This window comes from Pogona vitticeps, chromosome 1 (assembly GCF_051106095.1).
Source record: "Pogona vitticeps strain Pit_001003342236 chromosome 1, PviZW2.1, whole genome shotgun sequence".
NCBI classification, from domain to species: domain Eukaryota; kingdom Metazoa; phylum Chordata; class Lepidosauria; order Squamata; family Agamidae; genus Pogona; species Pogona vitticeps.
In genome coordinates, this window is record NC_135783.1 from 150,906,464 (window position 1) to 150,930,402 (window position 23,939).

Consider the following 23,939-nt stretch of genomic DNA (forward strand, 5'->3'; position numbering starts at 1 on the left):
TCGAACCTCTGAGAAGGAGGCACAGTGGGGAATTGAACTCCCAACCTCTGGTTCCACAGCCTGATGCCTAACCCACTGAGCTATCCAGCAGTTTGCTCATGCCATTGCTGGAGAAAGGGTTGGGGAGTATGTGAGCCTGAAGCTTGATACAGCTTGTTCTTGTGATGTGGGATTCTTTATTTATTTATTTATTTATTTGATTTATACCCCACCTATCTGGCCCACCGGACCACTCTAGGTGGCTTCCAATATAAAATCAGATAATAAAAACATAGACAAATACATAATAATCAAACAGCAACAGCAGTAAAATAAAGAAGGAAAAGTAAGAGAGAACTCAAGAATTGGCTGGAGGGAAGGCCTGGATAAATAACCATGTTTTTAGTTGGGTTTTAAAGGTGCCCAGCGTGGGGGCCGCGTGAATCTCTGGAGGGAGATTGTTCCAGAGGCGAGGAGCCACCGCCTAGAAGGCCCGGTTTCGTGTTTTCTCCTTCCGGGCCTCTCTCGGCATCAGGCTCCTCAGCCTCACCTCCTGACTTTTTTATTTTTTTGATTTATATCCCGCTCATCTGGTAAATCTATACCACTCTGAGCGGCTCTTTTGCGGGTGATCCGGGTAGACCTTGGTGGGAGGAGGCGTTCCGCCAAATATTGAGGTCCTAAACCGTTTAGGGCCTTATAAGTAAGCATTAAAACTTTGAAGTTGACACAGAAACAAATGGGCAGCCAATGCAATGCGGCCAGCGTTGGAGAGATTTGTTGGTATTTCCTCACTCTTGTAAGGAGCCTGGCCACCGCATTCTGCACCACCTGAAGTTTCTGTGTCAGTCTCAAAGGCAGCCCCACGTAGAGCGCGTTACAGTGATCTAATCTTGAGATTACAAGCGCATGCACCAAGGTAGTGAGTGCCCCCGTGTCGAGATAGGGTCGCAGCCCGGCAATCTGCCAAATTCTTGATGGCCACATGCACAATAATGTAAGTTACATGATTTCTCGCTAATTTTCTTGGCCTCCGTAGGTTTTTGTAACAAGCAGGAAAACCATGTGTGTGAGGAGTTTTGTAAACTTTGAAAATTGACCTTTTCTCGACATTGAAAAAGAGGAAGACAAAGAGTTTCTTGTTAGGCTGCTGAGGTGGTATAAGAAAATCTTATATGAGATTTTCATATGTAATGTACCTCATTGCCAATTTTATTGTACTCGGTTACCATGCCATGGAAGTGTAGGGGGAAAAAATCTCACAGGCTGGAAGGAAAAGTGAATGAGTAATATGTTTTGAATTGAACCAAAGAGGCTCTGTTACCTGACACACCTCTTTCTACCTCTTGTTCCTAAACGTAACTAATGCTAAACAAATGGAGACTTCTAGAAAATGTTGCTGTGTAGAACACTTGCTCTGCTTTACCTTCATCAAGCACACTCCATTTCATTCCTTCACATTTCAAAACACTTCTGCTCTCCAGCAAGACTTGGGGCTTCTCCAGGCTTCTTGCTCTTAATGTGTGGATGTGTTGTTTTTATTAAATAGAGCACAGGTACAGTTTAAAATGAGGCTCATATCCCGGAAGTAAGCAGTAGTATGCCTGACTTTATTTCATATTTAGGCCCTGCCTAGTAACTGTAAAATGCATCATCTGACGATCACCTTAGCTTTCTAGCTCCCAGGAATAAGATCTATTTCTCAGGCAACTTAGACTTTACCTCCTTTGGGGCATAAATTGCCCAGTTTAGGATACTTAATGGAAAGATAGAATAAAACCTATAAAAATAGAATTCATCAGTGGCTTTCTGAACTGCAAACAGGTAATGCAATTAGCTTTGTGCCTGACAGGTGACAGTATTAGGATCCACACTGCATGTAGTTGGCTAGCTGTCAGTGAATCTGCAACAAAATTAATTTTGATCTGTGACTTCCAGCCCTGAAGTGTGAAATCCTGTTTAGGTTTACTCAAAAAGAAATCCAACCATGTTCAGTGAGGTTTACTGTCTTATATGTGTTTCAAATGTCAGCTTAAATATGATGCACAGTTGTGGCATTCATTGAGTAGCTTGTGTGACCAAATGCGCTGGTGACAACATCTGACCTTGGCCATACACTTTCAGTGTGCATGCCACAAAGAGCTGTGATTCTTTAGTGAAATGTATGAGCACTTTTGTGGGACGTGGTGGTGCTGCGGGTTAAACTGCAGAAGGCTCTGTGCTGCAAGGTCAGAAGACCAAGCAGTTGTAAGATCGAATCCACGTGACGGAGTGAGCTCCCAATGCTTGTCCCAGCTCCTGCCAACCTAGCAGTTCGAAAGCATGCAAATGCGCGTAGATAAATAGGTATCACCACAGTGGGAGGATAACAGCGTTCCGTGTCTACTTGTGCTGGCCACATGACCACGGAAACTGTCTATGGACAAACGCTGGCTCTGTGGCTTGGAGACGGGGATGGCATCGTGCCCTAGAGTTGGACACAACTGGACTAAATGTCAAGGGAAACCTTTACCTATGTCCATTTTTGCTCTTTTTGGTCTGCAACACTGAGAATACCCCAGGTGGTACGACTGTTTCCCATACAGCGTGTGGACTTCTGGAAGGTGCCATTCAAACAGAATAACATTTCCATGTTCTGACCGCTGCTGCAGTTAAACATCCAGGAGCAAACAGCAAGGGGCAGATCTGTTTATATGCTTTTAAAAAGAAAAGGATAATAACTATTCCAAGGTTTGTTGACCTATACATTGCATTCCGATGATCAATTCCTCACATTTCCAGTGCTCACACTGTGAGTAATGTCACTTAAATAGCCAAAATGAAACCATCAGCACACTAGAGGGGAAGGCATCTGGAAGCATCAAGGAATCCTGAGGTTTAAGGAAGTACGAACATGTTTGAAAGGATGGGGAAATTGAGAACTCTGGATGACGGTGTGGCTGAGGAGGAGCATTCAACCTCTGAGATTAGGATTATGCTACGTGAGAAGCAAGTCTATATCAATGGCCTATAACACAAGTTGGGCTGTCCTCTCCAGTTATTATCTTTGTGAATAGAGCTTGCTTGTTTGTATTGGCAGCTCAAAGTGTCAGTATGTTATATGGTTACCAACATTTGTTAAAATGTCTTGAAAGCACAGTGGTAACCTTTACATCTTTCTTATTCTGTCGACAGTACGCACTGAATTTGGAATTTTCTCACAAGGTGAATGTGGAGATAACTCAGGTAGTTTTTCCTGGGGTGGAGGATGGCAGTTCTGAAGGGATAGTAAGATATATTCACCTGCAAATGGACATAACCCATGAGGTTATCTCAATGTGACAATATTTATGTTATATGGAAGTAATCAGAGGGACTATATTTGCAGGTATACACTGTCTTTCTCCTAGTGAGCTCATGACCCTCTTCCTTCCTCATATTATTCTAACAACAACCCTGTGATGTAGCAGAGGTGCAGCCCAAGATCACTCAGTGTGTCTTATAGTTCTGTGGAGACTATATGTTAGATCTCCAGAATCCCAGTTTGATACACTGACTTCTCTACCACTCTGTATAATTTATTTTTAAATTTGCCTCTTTTTTGGGGGAATATATTGTTATATAATATGGATTAAAATATGTTTAAAATTATCCCAGGATTACCAGCCTTCCCTTCCTTTTCTTTTCTTTTTTTCCTTCTGAGGGTGGGGGAGAAGTAATTAGTGTTCCACTACTGAATTTGTTTCTTCTAAATTAATTTTGCAAGGCACAAAATGGATCTGCCACTGTCTGTCGAATTGATTAATTCACAGAAATTAATTCACAAAAATAAATAAATAAACAAACAAACAAACAAACAGAGTTGTTTCCAAAAGGGAATAAAATACTAGCTTCCCTCACACTCCCTATTTTGCCCTCTCCTGAGAATCTTGTATCCTCAAGCATTTGTTGTGGCAGTCCTCTATCCCCTGGGGGTAGGGGTGGGTGGGATCAGCATATTTTACAGACTAGAGTCTGGGTTATATAAAACACATGGATGCTATTAGTCATGAGGGTTTCATTCACTTTAATAGTGGCCATAAAGATAAAGCATGGAAATGTTTCCAGGATTGTGTCCCAAGAATAAATGTAAAACTGATGGGAGTATGAAGGCAATAAGGGGATGCAGAGGTGACCTGTAGCCATACTTGGTAGGTAGGTATGGTATGCTTGCTTTTAGGGGCGGATTCCATTCTTAGACCCTGTGGACTGATGTAACTATAGATCAGAGCCGAAGACAGGTTTCTAGCTTGCAAATGTATGTGCAAGTGGTTGCTATGAACAGAGCTTGGGAAAAAATTGTCTTTTGTCCCCCTAGCTAGCTTACGTGCTATCATATCCTTTCAGATCTTTCTGGCTACATCCCTATTCAGGTGTGTAGTGCATGAATCCTCTATATTTTATGGAATAGTCTTATTACTGTTTTAAGTAATTTAGTGCTTCTTGTATCCTATTAACCAGTTGTATGGAAATAATGTTAGAACTGATTGAGTGGAGTATGTGAACATATGTGCAAGGGGGATGAAGTTACAGGCCTTGGCCTTGCCTTCAGTGTCCATTGGGTTTCAACTCTACCCTCTCTACACCCAACTTCCTTGCATTGAGCAGGGAGGTTCAAAAGGGGCCTTTGCTTGCATCTGCTTGAAAACAAGTAGACCCCACTGGCACGATAGGTGACCTTGATCAAGCAAAGACCTCTGTGACATGGAGGATTCAGTTTGTGTCTGTGTGAATGCAAGTAGCATAACCCGCCTCTTTGAGAACTAGCTGGTAACCTGGCTTGGTCAGGAACAGGAAGAGGCAAAGCTGGGGAAAGTGGGACTGTGATCAGTCTGGATGGACCTGTGCCCCGTACAGGCATTTATTTACCTCTTTGAGCAGAACATATTGAACATAGGGGCCTTATGCTAGAATAATGACTTAAATGGTCGGTCAGCTCAAACATCAGAGGACACCATGGTTGGCAAACCCACTCCAAATGGAGTTCTTGGTTCAGCTGATGGCAACTCAAGGTTTGTCATGCCAAAACATTATTAAATTTCATACACTAGAGATTGGCTTGATACTTGAGTTGAGTCACAGTACTGTGTGTGAAGGAACAGTGCTCCTTTAAATATTTCTAACGGGTAATGTGAGACAAGTAACTTCGTTTGAGAAATGACGGTCAATTCTAGTTCAAGTCAGTTGGTTTCGCAGAGGGATCTGCAGCTCCGTTCTGAGTGAGTGCCGTGATCCGTTTGTTTGCTAGACAAATAGGCAGGCCATCTGATGGTTGTCCCTAATCCATTTGCTTACAGGATCAGGGAACAGACAGCTGGGAAATCCGGCTCTCCCTCCTTCTTTATGTGTGTGTGGTGTATGTGTGTGTAAGATATATGGCTTTCATCCATAGCAACCCTGGCATGGTTTTATAAATGAAACAATGTTTTGACTGTTTGAACAAAGTTTAAATTTTAATCCACTTCCTGTATTTCCCCCAAACATGGCAATAAAGAACAAAGCAATAATGCTGTAATGTTTCTTTTCCCCCTTCCGTTTACAGTTATGGGTCTTCAGGAGCTTTGTTATTCTTGGGTCTCAGATTAAAATAAAAAATGGAAGTAGGGACTTACATTCTCTTCCAGGTTTGGGGATGCCACCCATTTTTTTTTAAAAAAAATCTCAGAGCTTCTGTTTCTTTAGCATTTGTGCAGAGGGACAGCTGGAAAGGGCAGCGGCACAAGGTGGAACAAGTCTAACAAGATGTACATAGATGATGGCAGATTTTATTCAGAAGGAGCAAAAATGAACCAGCAAATTTTAAAAATCCATGCTACCTCTTTGTCAGTGGCAATTTTAATCTAGTGCCTTGTTCCCCAAATGCACCCCCAGACAAGCTACTCTTGCCACACATATACATATCCTCAGGACTGGTGTTGCTTCTTCAAAGAACTTGGAAATGTTTGTTTGTTATCCCTCGGCACAATTTATATTAGACAAAATGTGTCATTTAGTGCCCACAACGTCTTTAAGAAAGTAATTAACAATGGGTTAAAATGCAAGAGGAAATTGAAGGTGGCTTGCTCTTTTATCCCTGAAGACAAGTCTGTTTTAATTATGGTTATCTTTATTTACGTTAATTGCCTGGAGATGTTTTGGCAAGAATTGATATCCGGAATACATGGGGAGCAATCTTCCTTGTTCAGAAGACAGACGTAGTTTTCATCCTATTTTAAAAGACTCATCTGTGGACCTTGCAATGCTGCACTGTAATGTTTTCCTAATGGGTTTATGGAAGCTACATGTCTTTTCAGGAAGTTTTTTTAAAAAAATAAAATACAATAGTGGATGATGAGGCTGAGGACTGTGCAGTCCTCTAGGATATTGTTGCATGACAGCTCCCATTAGTTATTGGAAACACAGATGAACCTGAAGCATGATGGAATCCCAACAAGTCCCCATGTTATGTTTTTAAATTTTATGTTTTTCCCCTGTGCAACATTCATAGCACTGTGATGCCCAATTGGACGAAGACCTTCATGGGATAAAATGCAAACTTATGCTTGTGATTTTTTAAAAAAAGTGATCTAATAAAGGTATCACACACTCTTGCTTTTGGGTTGTGCAAAGTCACAGGGCAGCTTTATCTCTGCTTACCCGAGAATTCACTGCTGAGCAAATACAGCATTGGTTTATGTATTCATCAGCTCTGAAGTGAAGTGATAGGTAGTTAGCCTTCATGTTTGTACAGTGGTGCCTCAACTTACAACCATAATCCGTTCAAGAAGATGAAAGTAAATTGAAATTGTCTGTAAGTCAAAGCACCGTTTCCCATTGAAATGCATGGGAACGCGATTAATCCATTCCAGCATTTTAAAAAATACGAAAAAAATTAAAAATAAAACACTGCAAACCCCATAGGAATGCACTGGAGCTGTAAAAAACAAAACAAACCCAAAAAAATAAACATTGGAGCAAGTCCCATGCTGGGACTTGCAGCACCTTACCTTACCAGTCCGAAGCCTCCTCTGATCGCACTCACTCCCCTGCAGGGCTGGCCATGGTGCAGGGCAAGTCTGGGGCGAACAGCCAGACCACCCTGGCCAGACTCAGCCCTCCTGCACTGGGTCCTCACTGCCACTGCCGCCTCCCCACTGCCGCTGCATCCCTTTCCCTAAGCATTGGGGTGAAAGAGCTACAAAGAAGCAGCCTCTTCGCCACCAATAGTTTGAATTTCCTGCCTTTTCCCCCTGGCTTTTTCTGTTCACAAGTCGAAGCTCCAGCCGCGAGTAAAAGCAAAATTATGCAGCCGGAGTTGGTCGTGACTTGAAATGGTCTTAAGTAGGGGCATTGGTAAGTCGAGGCACCACTGTATTGCATGTGGTGTACAAGAGTCTTAGTAACATCTTTATGCTATTTTCATACTGCTCACATAGATGAGATTTGCCCAAATTGAATTCTAGACATGCTTAACTAGTACATATTTTAGTTGTGAGCTGGACCAGATCTTGATTGATGCATGAGCAGCCTGAAATGAAAAAAATAAGTGGTAGCTGAGCTGACTGGGCAGAGTGATAGAGGAAAACGACGTAGCATAGGATAACCTTTCTCTGGATCTGGGTTGGGGAATATGTGGCCATCCAGATGTTTTTGTACTGCAGCTACAGTTGTGACTCACTAATGGCTAGGCTGGCTAATGGATAGGTACGGTATCTTTTCCAGCAACATCTGGAAGACCATACATTCCCCAACTGTGTTTGGGATCAGCTATATCTTCCTATTGTCAGATCTAGGGCAGAAATAGACACAATGGTATTCACCCAATTAGCAATCCAAATTTTGTAGATAAATTTTGAAGAGTGAATAGGAGGTGTGCTCCGTGATCTGAACTGCAATTGAGTTAGGGTGGATTTAACTTCCCTGCATCTAGGCCTGTTTTTTTGATCAGCATCAGCATCCCTTTCCTCTCTATATTCAGTGGAAGAAAAAGTCAATTTGATCTTTGAAAGCTCTTTCTGTTCCTCCATGCAACTAGCAAGCAGTTGAGGCCGGTCAGGACTGTGGCAGGGAGCATCTTCTTTAAAAGCTTCCTGCCCCTGCCAATATCATAATACAGATGCTGCTATTTACTTTTAAAAAGCCAGAAATGCAATTTTATTAGCATGCAGGGTGCCTTGTGTGGTTGGTTCCTTTAAGTTCTCAGAATTAATGTTGAAGTAATTTCTGACATATGAAAGAATGTTCTCTTCAACCAATTTAGAATTGGTTATGGGAATCTGTGACCTCGGGCGATGCTTCCTGAATTGTCTTGCTGGACACAGAGATGCTTCTAATTTTTAGACAAATTAAATACCTGGTTATTAACATTGCCTCTGAAGTATAAGGCAGAAATTTTGATCTAATTCTGCAACAGGTTACATGGAGGCAAATAATATTTTCCCTATCCCACCACTTTCATAAGCATCTTTAAGCACAGATTCTAGATAGGGATTTTACTTTGGCTGTTTCCAGATAATGGAACTGCATTCCTTGGGAGACTTGATAGGCTTTTTCCTTCTTTTCCTTCCAATGGCAACTAAAAACTTACCTCTTTAGAGAGGCTTTTGGGAGAGTCAAATGGAAAGATCTTTTAGAAATCAGATAGGTAGTTTTTAAATAGTGTTTTTAAATGTTTAAATATATTATAGTTTCTAATTTCATTGGTATTTATTTAGTTCTTTGTGGATTGAAATTTTTTCCCCATATTTTTATATGCCACATTGGGTCTGCAGTAGGGCAGAAGGACTGGATTAAAATAAAATAAAATATGACAGACATATATTATCACAGACATATTTCAAATTACAGGAGGGTCTTTCTAAAATGTACTTATTTTTGTCCCTTCAGTTCCTTTGGATTGATATGCTCACTATCTCCCACCATTGGCTATGCTCATCCATCCATCCATCCATCCATCCATCCATCCATCCATCCATCCATCCATCCATCCATCCATCCATCCATCTGGAGGATTTTCTGCTTATTCTCCCCTTTTACAGCCAGAAAAATGTCCTCAGTTTCCCCCCACAAAATCCTGTGCATAAGATTTGATGCAGTTCTGGGCAGTATTCCTTCTCTGGAATGCTTGTCCATTTCAGATGCTTACATCACTAACACAGCCGCTTGAAACTGAGCAGTGTAACAGCCTGAAATTGACAAGAGCAATGTTCTTAGCAGAGCTGAACTAAAGAAAGTGCATAGGCACTTGATATTGACAAAGGCAGCAAAAAGATAGGAAAATCCTGTGGAAGATTATACTTCAAGTGTAAACATCACAGGACTGTCAGTCTTGTGCTTGAAATTTAAAAGAAAGGGATCCCTTCCCTACTGCCACAGCACTCCTTGTTTTCCCTAGCTATTGCTTTGTGGAATTTCTCAACCTCTGTAGGGGTCCTGGAGGGAGATTCCCCACTGGGGCAAAAATGGCTGGGATTGGAAAATATTTCTTTCCTAGCTAAGGCTGATGTGAGCAGCAGTCCAACAACAGCTGAAGTTTCACTCCTCTGTACTATTGTGGATTTGAGATCAAATCTAGAAATGTTGGGAAACTTTGATGAGGAATTTTCAGGCCTCTTGGAATTCTTAGGAATATCTTGGGATTCCTGGGATTGTTCGTACCTCTAGCCGAGAGAGAGAGAGAGAGAGAGAGAGAGAGAGAGAGAGGTCTTCTTCCGTCCTGTAAGGTCTCTGTAATTTGTTTCAAAAAAATTCTAAGTTTTGTTTTTCTTTGAGAAGCACACATACCATAATCACTGCAGGACTTTCTCTTTGATAGAAAAGATGCAATTATTTTGTGCTTCATATTTTCAAAGCAAAAGGCAATGTAGTTTGGGGCAGTTTGTGCAAGTGCTCAAATTGTGGAAATCATTGCATTTTTAACAAAAAAAAGTGTAGTGACATGGAAAAAAACAAAATATTTATTTTGCACTAAATAACATTTGCATTAGTGAGGGAACACTTTTGAGATACAGTATCTGGAAGTTCCTTGCCATCCTAGATAGCAAGGAAAAGAATGCTACAGTCCCTCATTCTTGCACAGAAGGATGAGCAAAACAAGTAAGGATTCATATTCAAATATAGAGTAATGTGAATAAGGTGGCCATTCTTAAATAAGGCTATGGTTGGCACATGGTTTGTTTACAAAACAACGGTGTCATGGCAGATTCTGACTTCTTTTGGACCAGTGATCTATTTTCTCCTATGAGCTGCGTTCCACAAAAGCGGGGGGGGGGGGGAGAATGGAAACAAACATGAGCCCTACTTCTATGAATGATGGAGAATCTTCCCTCTAGAACTGCAAGTAAAGGGTTGTGCTGCATCAGAGAAGCATCAGGCATAGGGTCTTTGTCTTGCGAGTTGTTTCCTGGAGAGGAAAGCTGCTGCACCATGTTTGGGTGTCTGTGTCCATTCTAGACTCCTAATAATGTTCATGTTGGTGTTGGCTGAATGCCTACTTTAAAAAAAAAACTTGCCGAAATTTTATCTGAGCACAGCTAGCTGACCTGCACCATCAAAGCCTTGCTTTGGCTCTGTGGTAAAGACATTGATATGCATGCTTCCCTTGCAAGTATCATAACAGCCAGGTGGCAGCCATCTTTTTAAGGTCTTCAGAGCTAGTGAGACTTGGCTTCTGAAACAAAATCAGGACATGAATGGAAGGGAAATATAGAGATGTCTCTTGGAGGCTTATGCGGTCCATGCATGGCATGTCAGAAAGGGGACGCTGGCTGTCCAGCACCATTCAGATTGACCTGTCTACTATCCAAAGTGTAATGGTAAAATTAGAGTTCAAATTTTGTGTGGAACCTTTTGATTCCTTCAAGGGAAGCAGTCCCTGTGGGAACACCTTTTGGTGCCTGAGGCAAAGGATGGTGCCTCTATCCTGCTAGAGGTGTAGAGGAAAACAAAACTGGCAGTTGAATTTTACTTTAAACTAATGATGTGATAGTATCCACCACTGGGAATGACCAGATTTCTCCGGCAGGATATGTAGGGATTTGCTTCTGTGGAACTCTGGCATGTGCTACCTTAAGGCCTATGCTTCAGTTCACCTAATGGTAGGGACAGTTCTGGGGGGAAAAATCTCCTCCCCCACAAAAAAACAGAAGCTGGAAGTGCAGATTTACAGGTGACATATACGTATATTTTTTTTTTCTGTTTAACTCTCGTTGTGCATAAAAGCTCCCAAAAACTGGATAAACTTCAAGAAAAGTGTGGTGAATCATTCATAAATAAGAAATTGCAGCTAGGGAAAAATGATTTAGTAAACAGGATATGATGAGTTAACACCTCTACCTTGCCACATAAACTGTTTTTGTTATATGAATGGTGGAATTTGTTTTGTGGGAAGGTACAATGTGCTAATAGCGCATGATGTTTGGGTTATATGTGGTCATTGTATAATTCTCTCTGCAAAGAACCAGACATTTAAGAGAACAGAGCGACTTCAGTTTGATCTTTGTTTATAGCACAGCATTCTGAAAGTAGTAAGCACACTCCAACTTTGATGGATGATATGACAAGAGAGTTCGAACTGTTTCTATTGAGTGTAGCCTTACTTTATAGACATGGTGTTCCTAAATACTAGATATAATTTTCTTGTGTGTGTATGTGTGTGTGTTTTGTTTGCAATGTGTTTCTGATTAAGCATGCTCATAGAAATGGTGTCACCTCACAAATAGCAAGGCCGGAAAAAATCCCAAATACCTGGCTGAACAGGCAATGAAATACTGAATGTCGTGCTTATGATTTTGAAATGCAGTTTTGTTCAGGACTCATCCTTAAAAAAATGGCTCCTGAAATGTTGATGTGAATAGTTAGTAGACCATTTTCCAACCATGGAAAATAGTATTTGCAAGTGTTTATTTTCTTCCTTCTCCTGGCATCAGGCTCTGTACATATTTGAGTCTTAGAGGATCTTCTCTCTCCCCTTTTTTGTAGCTATTTTATAAAAACCTCAGAGCCCGCCAACCTGAGTCATGTGTCTACTGTCTTGTTGTGGAGAGGATTAGATAAACAAGATGATACCTGCAGAGCCAGCCTGAGATGTTTTGCTATCTGATAAGCAGAGAATGTCACCCTACTCCGTTCTATGTAGAGAAGCTGAATGGATGGCTATTTGAAGCTTAGTTGTGGGGAAGCGTCTGACATAAAAACTCAGGGCACCAGACCAGTTTAGGGCACAGGTCCGCATTGGCCCCCATAAGAAAGGCATGGCCAGAGGGATCAAGAGCTCAGAGGCTACCCCTGCTGTCCCCCAAGATCTGCCCCCCCCTGAGCTTTTTTGGTTTGTTCTTCCTCTTGGTAGGGCCAGCTAGCTGTTCTTAGGATCCAAATTGAACATAAGTTTCTGATTTACAGTTACCCATTCAAATCTTTTATTTCCCTCATCTTCCCCCCCCCCCTTCATCTCAGCAGTTAAATATTCAAGGAACAGGGAATCAGGCAGGGCAAGCTTTTTTTGTTATTGCTACTGTGAAATGTCTGGAAATCAGAAACCCTCATGCAGAGATCTGTCAGACCCTGAGCTGTCCTCTTTTATCTAAGTTTGTAAGGTGTAAGTGTAAAAGATGTATAAATGAGCTAATATTTCTGCAAGCTTGCGTCAACTGGAAAAGGCAAAGTGTGTGGTAGGATCTTTGGTGCTTGTACTGCTCCTTGCTGCCTGACACTTAATTTGGTTATGTTTCATTGTGGGTATATTCATGAAGACCTGGGCATAGGCTGACTTTATTAACCAGATGGTGAACAGGATATCATTTACCCCAAATTCATTCTCTTTCTCTCTGTGTCTCAGTTTTTTGGTGCTCATGATTTTTTTCCCCTTTTTTTGCAGTGCTTCAAATCAAACTACTGTTGAACTAAACATTGGAACTATCATTATCCATCACTCGTGTAATGCTCTGTAATAGAATCTTGGCAAGAGGGCTCAAGCTGTCCGGTTGTCAGACCATAAGGACAATAATGTTCAATTATTGTTCTTAAACCCATCTGCCCCTCCCTGGTTGGAATCAAGATAATGCCTGAAATTACAAGGCCAACACAAGATTCTAGTTTGTGCCGTTTGTATAATACTGTGCAATGTGAAGTGTCTGTCTACTAGAACTGGTGGTGATTGCAAGGTGCTGGGGATGATCTGCCACTAAGCTGTTGTACCAAACCTTTTGGGCATATTTTAGTAAACTAAAACAGAGCAATTATCTGCCTGTCTTTTCAAGTACTGTGTGTCATGTTCCACTTAATGTAACTTACTTCTAGGTATCTGTACTTGGAAGGAATGGGCAACTTTTGTCATTCTGGAGATTCGTCTCCCCCCCCCCCCAGCCCCACCTGCAGTGCTTGCACTGCCATTGTCAGTTTTGCTACCATAATTTGGCAATCCTCCCAAAATCACTTTTCAAAGGAAAATTTGCCTGGCTTGCTAATGAGTAGATTTACAGTTCCCTGGGGGGCATGGATCTACTCATATGTAGGTGGGTGAGCAGCAGACTCCTGGTTAGAAGCAAAAGGATCCACTGTTCCTTTTGGTTCACCATGGAATTTCTGTAGCAGAATCTATGGCAGCAATAAGGAATCTTTGGAAATCTGAAAGTGTCTCTTAAAAAAGAAGACAGCAACAATGTATGACATTAAGGTCACATGTAGTCGACATATAGGATTAGCACTTTGAAGAGTGGATAAAAGTCAATGGCTAACTTTAAAAATTGGTTTTTAATTTTTTTTAAAATTGTGAAAATGCCTTTCTTTCTTTCTTTCTTTCTTTCTTTCTTTCTTTCTTTCTTTCTTTCTTTCTTTCTTTCTTTCTTTCTTTCTTTCTTTCTTTCTTTCTTTCTTTCTTTCTTTCTTTCTTTCTTTCTTTCTTTCTTTCTTTCTTTCTTTCAAAAAAGTGCTAAGAAATAATAGTTTTAGTTAGAATGTCTTATAAGTCAAAGATCTCATTACGCACTGGCTGAAATCCTGTTGTGCTGGTATGCAAAAGGCATAATATTGGAGATGAATTGGCTCAAGTTAAAAAAATTAACTGTTGCATACCGAGTCATGTGGCTTAGTGTGTAACAAATAATGTCTACGGAGACTTCTTAACATGATGCAGTTTGTGTCCAGAAGTTATTCTGTTTGTGTAGCAGCACAGCAGGATTTGATCCATTGTCAAGGGTTATGTGCTGTCAAGTTGCATCCAACATATGGTAAGCTTAAAAGGGTTTTCTGATTATGTGAAATATTTAAGGAGTGGCTTTACCATTGCTGTCCCACAGAGAGTTTCCATGGCTACATGGGGATTTGAGCCCAAATATCCTAAATCCTAGTCTGCTCTTAAATCCACTATACTTGATGGACTGTCACATTATATCTTGTTATGGAATAGGGATTACAAATGCTAATTTTATACTGTGGAATGTGCTCGTATAATTTTTAAAAAAACATTTTAAAAAATAGGATCTAACAGTCCTTTGAGTTCCACAGGCTTCTCTGTAGATTATTGAAGTTAATGTTTTTGTCCCTCCTGGCACTGAGTCCAGGAGAAATCAGCAGAAACACCTCTAGTTCTCAAATTGGGGCTGGCTGTATTTCCAAACATGCATACGTGCTTACAATAATATATGGAGAAACAATATACTTGATGTCAGCCCTGTTTTCCTGCTCTCACTGAAGTTATTCGTGAAGCTTTCTTGACTTGACACAATGTTAGAAATGTTAGAAATTTTTGGAAGCCCATCATTGTTTTCAGTATTTTCTTTGTGAGATACAACCCTAGCAACTGTTGCTCTGGAGCTTTGTGTAATAATAATTGCATGCTGTGAAATCAGTTCTGACTTACGGCAACCCTTTTCAGTTTTCCAGGTAGAGATTGCACAGAAGTGTTTTACCCTTCCCTTCCCTTCCTCTGGGGATATCCTGGGACTGTGCAGTGTTTCCAAGGCCATACAGGCTGGCTCTGCTTGCAGGAGGCACTGTGAGGAATCGAACTCCTGACCTCTACCTAAACCATTGAGCTATCTAAACCAGTGGTTCTTAACCTTGGGTTACTCAGGTGTTTTTGGACTGCAACTCCCAGTAGCCTTCACCACCAGCCGTGCTGGCTGGGGTTTCTGGGAGTTGCAGTTCAAAAACACCTGAGTAACCCAAAGTTAAGAACCACTGATCTAAACTGCTGCAACTTTATGTAGGCAGAGCCAATTCTTTATTTTTCTCTCTGGAAGTGCATTTTGGTCGGCAAGAGAGAGGATTTGGATTTAATCAGAAACTGTGCCCCACTTCCCCCATCCCATCAGTGCACTCCTGCTTGCTATAGCCTTAATATATATATATTTTCCCCAGAGTCTTCTTGCCCACCTTGACTTCTATATCCAGTAATCCTCTGTTCATTGAAACTTCCAGTGCAGTTTGTGTAGAAAACCAAATAAATGTGCACTGTAAGAAATCATGCTTGGGGAAGAAGTCTGGATTTATAGTTGGTCCTCTTCATGGGATTTCGTATTTATAGCTCGGGCGAGTGTTGCCTTTTATTTCATTGCTATTCCTTTTATTTTGTCCCCCCCCCCCCGGGTGGTGGTGATAGGCTTGGCAAGCACCAGGCCCACAAAAAGTGGGTACGGCTGGAGAACTGAGCGGAAAATTCAGCACACACCTGCGCCCTGTTATTTTGCTGCCTCTCTGGTTTATGCACACAGTCACAGGGATGCCTCTTTGTCCATCTTCATGCCATGTTGTCCTGGCATGGAAGAACTTCTGGCTCTCTGCTGCAAGGACACAGCACAGTGCTGGAAGCCTTTCCACATTGCCTAGGCAACGTGGAGGCAGTTTGCTTTCTTTCCATTTGTGCTGCAAAGACTGCAGCAAGAGCACCAGAAGAGAATGAGTTTCCTGACTTTTATCCTGCAATGGCTCGGCCTCATTCATTGGGTTTTAGATGTATGTTTCTAGATAAAGTTGCCTTCCAGTTGTAACTAAGTTCCCCTGGCTTTTTCCCCCCTGCTTTTCTCTCTTTTCATTAAAAAAAATATTTGTAGAAAAGACAAAATGTACAGTTCTGTACAAGGTCTTCTAATACGCCCTGTATTTTCATTGGTAACAATAGGAACCCCTTTCTTGAAACACTCTGAGTGTTTCCCTTTTTCCACTCTAGACAACGTGGGCAGGTGGGTCTTGCTACTAGACTGTGGCATCTGGCTTCAAACGTTGTGCTGAAAGGCTGCAGTGCAGCATAAGGAGAGAGTGATGTGTCTTTGTATTGCGGGAACAATTTATGGTCCCACTTCTTTTATAGAGTGGGAAACAATTTTATAAACAAGTGCTTTGGCAGAGTTCAAGGAGGTACTATGATAGAATTTGGAATGAAAGAAGCCGCAATACCTTCAAGTGGGATTGGGTTTGTGCTGGATGTGGTGGAGGATGGTTATGCATATGAATTAACTCTTTCCCAATAGTACAGTTTCTTCAAAAATCTGCTTCCTGCCCAACCTGGTTAGGTTTGGGAGAAAACACCCCACTGATGGGTGTAGAAGCTTCTGTCTCAGGTCTTACATCAGCTTTCAGTGGAGGTAGGATTCTGGATGGCAAGATGGTATGGGAAAAGTTTATCCCCTTCTCCCAAACTGTGATGTGCTTAATCCTTCTTGCCCCATCTCTTCACAGCTGTCTCTTGTTCAAGAAAACCCAAACACACACACATATATATTTGTATAATCAGACCTGTAGATACGCTGAGATTTTATTCCATGAGTCAAGCAAAATCTAAATTTTAGGGATGTTGAAATGTTTGGTCATGATCCTGCCTGTCCTTTCATGAGTGAGATTTAAATGCATGCTTAATTCCTGTTCCAATGGGATTCAAAAAGTGATTACATCCAGATTGTGCTTTTGAGTATTACTTGGATGACACTAATGGGGAAATATCCAAGTTACTTCTGTATCTCTTAACAGCACCACAAACATAAATTACAGAACTGTAATTTAACTTAGAGCATGGTAATTTTTAGCATACCACATAATGTTCACTGCTTGCTTGTTTTGTAGAGAAAGAGGAAATTCCTTGGCGTGAGGGTTTTGAAGATGTGATTCCGGTTGAAAAGGTAAGGGTTCACTCAGTATATTAATGTGAATGAAGACTGAAAACTTTGAATTGCAAAGAGAACCATTGAGATGTCCTTATTCATAGAAATGAAAATATAAATTCAGAGCGTGGAAGTAATGTGTTACAAGCAATGAGGTTACCCGTAACACAGTAATTTGGAGAATAACAAGGGCAAAGCAACAGTCTTTTTGCATATAATGGGACAAATAGTAGCATTGCTTCTATTTTCCCCATGCTGGATCTTCTTTGTTTGTGTTTGAAACATATATAAAATTAATAAATATGTAAAATATTTTTTTGCTCTGCAACATCAAGAACATTTGTGGTAGCTAATGCCAAATCTTATATGGTACATACTGAGGTGATAGGAAAGGGATGTTCGGATTAACTCAAAATGGAAAAACATGAAAGAGACCCTTTCTTTTGTTTATAGAGTCTTTCTTGGCTTTATGATAGACAGTGTCTGAAGCAAGGAAGATTTTGGAATCCGAAAGAGAGGTTAATGAAACCTATGACTTTATTATGCATTTTGTCATTTTGGATTACTCAGCTATTTTGATCTTTTATTTTATTGATTTTTGGAGTAACCCCCATCCATTTCCTTTATTGTTGCCTGGAGCACCTGCCTGCTTGCTGCCCTCACCTGTTGAACTACTGCCTACGCTACTGGACTGAAGCTATCAAGACCTGTCTCCTCAATCTCCCATATTTGTAGTTTTGGGTTGGGGAGGGTTGATTTTATTGCCCTCAGGGACTGGGTGTGTGTGTGTTTTATTTTAATTATGACCCTGATGGATGTTTTCTCTTTCTCATCTGTACTGTTTCCTGCTGATGAATTGATGAGAATGGTGAGGATGGTGATGCAATGATAAATGTGAATGTCAAAATACTATTTGTGTCTGCAGAGATCTGAGAATATACTGTTGTTATTGTCCACTTCTGGAGTGGATGATTATCTGTTGTCCTTCACCTTCCTTTTTTGGGCTAGTTTTGAGTGATCTCTAGGGCTTAATTGTCTCCAGAAACCAAAATAGGAAAACTGAAATGAAAGAACCTGAAAGGTTTGGGTATGTTCTGGTTTACCAAAGGGACAGGTACACAAAGAAACCTGAAACTGAAAGAAGAGTCCCCTGCCCCCCCCCAAAAAAACCCAAAAGTGTTATGAAAGTTTTCCTCCTGCACACTTCATTGATTTGCTGAATTGTCTGCATGAGTAGGGCTTTTTGTTGGGTTGTTGTTAAGGCACTTTAATAATCTCCAGGCCTTTTGACGGTTACTTGACATGTTTATTTTCTCCATGAGTTTTATCCAATTATCTCATTGAGTTCCTGAAACGAAAGGAATTAATTGGTACTCAGCCAAAATGGTTTCTTCGCTCAAGGGAATTTGTTCAAATAGTGAAAAATAATTATTCGTTTGGGCGTCTGTTTCCAGAGTTAGGCCTTGGATGTAGTTGGTTCTTCATCCTCTGGGTATGTAGAGTTGGAATGATCTTTTTACTGGCTTGACAAACTGATATGATTCCACCCAGTGTTAGACTGAACCTCTGCCTTTAAAAAAACCCCTCTGGCTTTAAAAAAAATTATTATTTCCTGCAGAGTGGTACTGTTGATGGTGAGACATGCTGTCATGAGTTGGCATCCATTATGGCCCAGTGCTGTGTGTTTGGAATTGGGGCACAGACTATTTGCACACAGTGTTGGGCTATAGGTTCACTAGCAAATATTAAGTTCTATTTATAGGCATGTTGCCATCTTCCACTGTTGAAAGAAAAAGTTTGCTATAATGAATAGAGATGGGCATGAACCACCTTTTCAGTGGTTTGTCCTGGTTCATTTACTGCCACAACAGGTGTTTGGGGGTTCGGTGCCCTCCCCTCTCTAACAGGTGCCCACTCAGAAGCAGTGCCTGGAGGAGGTGGGGCAGGGAAGCTTGGAATGGTTGTGGTGGTAAATGAACCAGGACAAACGGTCAAAACTGTCATCTGTGCGCACCTCTGAGCACCAATAAGGGTTAGGTGAGCTAGTGCACGGCAAGTATAAGGGCTAATGGGCTGAATAATTGATTGTTCTTATATATTTGAGAGGGGGGTATTTCGAGAAAATCTTGCCCTTTTCTTACTGTTTTCTTTAAAGGAACAGAATAGCAACATAATGAGTTTTCATTATTATTTTTTAACATTAATAATAATAGGTTTTCTCTTGGGGCTTTGCAATACGCTACACAACAAATTCCTTGTCACCCCCACCATGAAAAAAAAAAAGAACAAGCTGTCTAAAAATATTTCTTTTGATGTGAGGTTTAGCAACAGCCATTACCTATGTTTCAAATGCAGACACCCTGCTCCCTGTGGTCCTTTACCGGATAACATATCATTAAATATTTGATGTCATGTTCAGTTCTTCATAGTATAGTTTATGGTTGTGGTCACATAGGTTGTGATTAGAAATGGGGGTATTCGTATTCAAACACCCTTGCACAGGTGGACATAACAAGGGCCCGGTGGTTGACTAGCCACTCCTGGCAAGAAGCAGGATGATGAGCCTCCCTGCCAGGTCAAAGAATGGCTAGTGGACCACGAGCTCTGGAGTGATAAGAAGGGAGCGCAGAGCCCATGGCAGCAGCAGAAGGGTGAGTGGACACCTGTGTGTGGGTATTCATACAGTGGTGCCTCGCTTGATGATGTTAATTCATTCCAGCGAAATCGCTGTAGAGCGAAAACAGCGTCAAACGAAACGAAAAAATCCCATTGAAACGCATTGAAAACCCGTTCAGTGCGTTCCAATGGGCTGAAAAACTCACCGTCCAGCGAAGATTCTCCATACGGCGGTCATTATAGGTGCCTGTAAAGCAAGGAATCCGTCCTAGAAAACAGTGGGGGGCCATTTTGAAACCTGACGATCAGCTGTTTGCTGATCAACGTAAAGCGAAAAATCGGTTCCCGAAGCAGGGAACTGATCATTGCTAAGCGAAATTCCCCCATTTAAATAATTGTTTTGCGATCGCTTTTGCAATTGCAAAAATGTCAGCGCAATGCAGATTCGTTGTAGAGCGGGGTAATTGTCCAGCGGGGGCATGACTATATGAATATGAATACCCCTATCTCTAGTTGTGATCACATGGGGAATTAAATGGGTACAGTGGTGCCTCGCACAACGAACACCCCGTAGAGCGATGAATTCGCTCTACGGGGATGTTTTTTCGATCGCTAATGCGATCACAGAGCGACGCCCCCAATGGGCGAAAATCGCAGAGTGAAGGTCGGTAAGCGGTTCGCTTACCGACCTTCGCTTTGCGACTCACCGATCAGCTGTTCCGTGGCTACAAAATGGCCGCCGGAAGCCCCAAAATGGCCGTGCGCAGCGTTTTCACGCCCTCGTTAAGTGAGGGGAGGGCGCAAAAATGGCTGCCGGCCATAGGGAAGCATCGCTGAACGGTGAGTATTCGGCTCATTAAACCATGTTTAATGCGTTCCAATGGCTTTTCCTGCCCCATTCAACGATGCTTTCACACAGCGATGGTTAATCCGGAATGGATTAACCTCGCTGTGCGAGGCACCACTGTACTTTCAAATGCCAGCTGAAAACATGGATGTACATCCAGGCCTTCCCTCCTGTCAACTACTGATTTCTTTTGCTTTGCTATTTATTATTTATTTATTCCTATGCTAATGTTTTTATGTTTTTTAATTGTTTTGATATTGTGTAAGCCGCCCAGAGTGGTAGAATATAGCAGATGGGTGGGATATAAATCAATCAAACAAACAAACAATTAAACAAACAAACAAACAAACAAACAAATAAATAAATAAATAAATAAATAAATAAATAAATAAATAAATAAATAATATTCTGGACTACTTGTGGAGCAGTCCAGTGCAATTCATTTCCTGGAGATTACACAACATATGGGGAATTGTGCTTCAACTCAACTCCAGACCATGCCCAAGATGGAACTTTTTGGTCAAGCGATAGGGCTAATGCTTCTTGGTGCTAGTCTGAAGCATTTTCCTGGAGATGGGTCACTTTAGGGGAGATCACTCCCAACAGAGCAACCCTTTCCAGTGCAATCGGCAGTATGGTTTTCCCACCATCTGATTGTACTCTCAGCATCCTGTAGAATTTGTTTTACAGTTCACTAACTTGAGTGACTTTCAACTTTTGCTAAAGATAAATTTGTTTTAATTCTGTTTTATCTAGTGATATTTTAACATTTAATTGTATCTTAATATTAATAGCTTAATTTATTGTGATTTTCAACATATGTACTTTCTAGGTGTTGAGAAAGGCATGATCTAAATAAAGTAAATAAGTAAAACAAATTATTTCTTAATTTTATTTTTTCTTCCATTTTAGATTAAGGGAAGTTTATTTCTGAACTTGGAATAAATGTGCTCAGTTCTTATCTAGGTGGACTAAAAACAAACAAATTAAATGTGCACTGAACAAAAAAGAATAGAACTCTTGGGACAATTTTTTTGTTCAAAAATAATCTTCCATAGCAACGTTGCAAACTCTTTTAGGCTTTCCCAACAGGCAACATGCCTGTATTGTTTCGCTACAAGAAACAAATGTCAAATGGGTTTTTGTTTTTATATGTTCATTTTTAAAATATATTTTTGTTATTTCCTGGAAACTGCCAGAGTAGTGGCTTGTCCACAAATAAATAGGTTTGTTTAAACAAGCAAGTCCATAGTAAGTTAATACATTCATTAGAACCAACTACTAAAGTATCACCAAAATATACAGGTAGGTTTCAATTTTTTTTTTAAAGAACATCCTGTTAGATATGTCTTTGTTTACGTATTAGAGCTGACTAGATAGCTCAGTGGTTTAAGTATCTGATTGTGAAGTTAGAAGTTGAGATTCAATTTTCCACTGTGTCTTCTGGAAATAGAGCCAGTCTGTGTAGCCTTGGGCAAGAATGCACCCAGAAGAGGGGAATGGTGAACCACTTCTGAGTACTGTCTAGAAAGCCCTGAAAATTGTCGCCATAAGTCAGAATTCACTAGACAGCACATGATTATTATTACCCTCTGTCGATTTTTTTTAAGGCTGCACATGCTTGTGGTTGACATTCAGAGATCTAATGGTTGTTGTGGGTTTTTCGGGCTCTTTAGCCGTGTTCTGAAGGTTGTTCTTCCTAACGTTTCGCCAGTCTCCGTGGCCGGCATCTTCAGAGGACAGCACTCTGTGCTCTGGTCAGAGATCTGTTTGCAGGTTTTCATATGACCATGTTGAAACTACTGTCTTCTTAGTTCTGTTTGGATCCTGCAGCAAACAATGGGAGATTCAAATATACCACCAAAATAGATAAGGATTAGTGTGACCCTAACATTATTTTGTCTTTTCTTCTTTTTCTTTCCCCCCCTCTTTTCTCTCTTCTCCCTCCCTCCCTCCATAACATTTGTAACCTGCCCAGCTTAGTGGGACTACTACTGTGGACGGCCATTACAATATCATATAGACCCTAACCTCCCTCCCCCATTCCCCACACATAAATAAAAATAATCCCCCAAACCCATAAAATAAACCAAATAAGGCAGAATGATGGTGACAGCCCTCTACAAAAATGTACTGCTTATATATTACCCCATAGCACTTAAAGCACTCTCTAGGCGATTTATAATTTAATTGTGCAGGCTAACATTACTTGGAAGGATGGAAAGCTGAGCCAACCTTGATCCGGCTACCTGTATGTGTTGGGATTGAATTCAGGTCATGAGCAGAGTCTTGACTGCAGTACTGTCTGTGGGATTAGGTTCCTCAGGTGGCACAGGGTCAAAGGGTACACTTACTGGAAGAGAATATCCTTAAAGCCTTCCTTAAAAAGTGTGGTTTTCAGCTGTCTTTTAAAACTGGAGGGAGGAGGCCTGCCGGATCTTAAGTGGGAGGCCATTCCATTATACGGGGGCCACAACCAATAAGGCATTCTAGTTAAGGACTTCCTTGCCTTCTTGGAATGGCCAGCCACAACAAGATTGGGTAAAACAGGCAGCATTTCTGTCAGAGAGATGCTCCAACAGGTAGTGAGATCCTAAACCATTAAGGATTTTATATGTCAAAATTAATACCTTAAGCCTGTCACAGGACACAACAGGTACCCAGTACACACGAGCCAGGACTGGGGATATATGATCTAATTTTCCTCACTCTAGCAATTGACCTGGTTGCGGCATTCTGTGCCTGCTATAGTCTTTGAGTCATTTTCAGGGGAAGTCCCATGTAGATTGCTAACAATCATGCCCACACTTGCTACTACATATGCCAAGCAAACATGCAAGCTGACACACTGACAAGCAAGCAGTTCAGACCAGCAGCCACGTATTGTGGCCTGGCAATGACTTCATAAACTTCCTGTTTTTCTCTGTCTGCTTGATTCTACAAAAATGGCAAAGCTATTCAGCATCTGGAAAGCTCATGAGCTGTATTTAGCTAGGTAAACCATAGGTTGTATATGTGCGGTATAGAAATTTAATAGAAGTGTGCGGAAAGATCTACAATCTTTCTCAAGTTGATGGTCTGGTCTTTTCTGACCGTCCCATGATGGTTTCTTCTAACTTCATTGCCTCCCATTCATTTTAAAAATAGCTAAATAGATAGCAGATGGACTTAGCACAGAGAGATGCTCCCACTGGCAGTCACTGGAAGTCAGAGAGCAATGGTCCCCTGCCATAAAATAAATTGGCGGGTATTACTACTTCCCTACTGAGTAGAGGAGGGATGGAGACTGTGTTGAGAATAGGGGAGTAAGGAAGCAAATTATGAAGATCCCTGTTGGGTTCAAATTGCAAAGAGCAGACTCTCTTGAAAGGGATTGGCAACATGGGAATAATGACTATTATTCTCCT

At 41.1% G+C, this 23,939-nt stretch overlaps 1 protein-coding gene across 12 annotated transcripts in view; it reads left to right on the plus strand.

The window, feature by feature from the left end:
- PLCB4 (phospholipase C beta 4) overlaps positions 1-23,939 on the plus strand; it is a 354,479-nt gene that overhangs the window by 112,089 nt on the left and 218,451 nt on the right. For 11 of the 12 annotated variants that reach the window (XM_073003183.2, XM_078388138.1, XM_073003175.2 and 8 more), the window contains one exon: positions 17,032-17,087. The exons of the other annotated variant lie outside the window; for it this stretch is intronic. The gene's annotated coding sequence lies outside the window, so the exon portion shown is untranslated. The remainder of the gene's footprint in view (positions 1-17,031; positions 17,088-23,939) is intronic. 12 annotated transcript variants of the gene reach the window in all.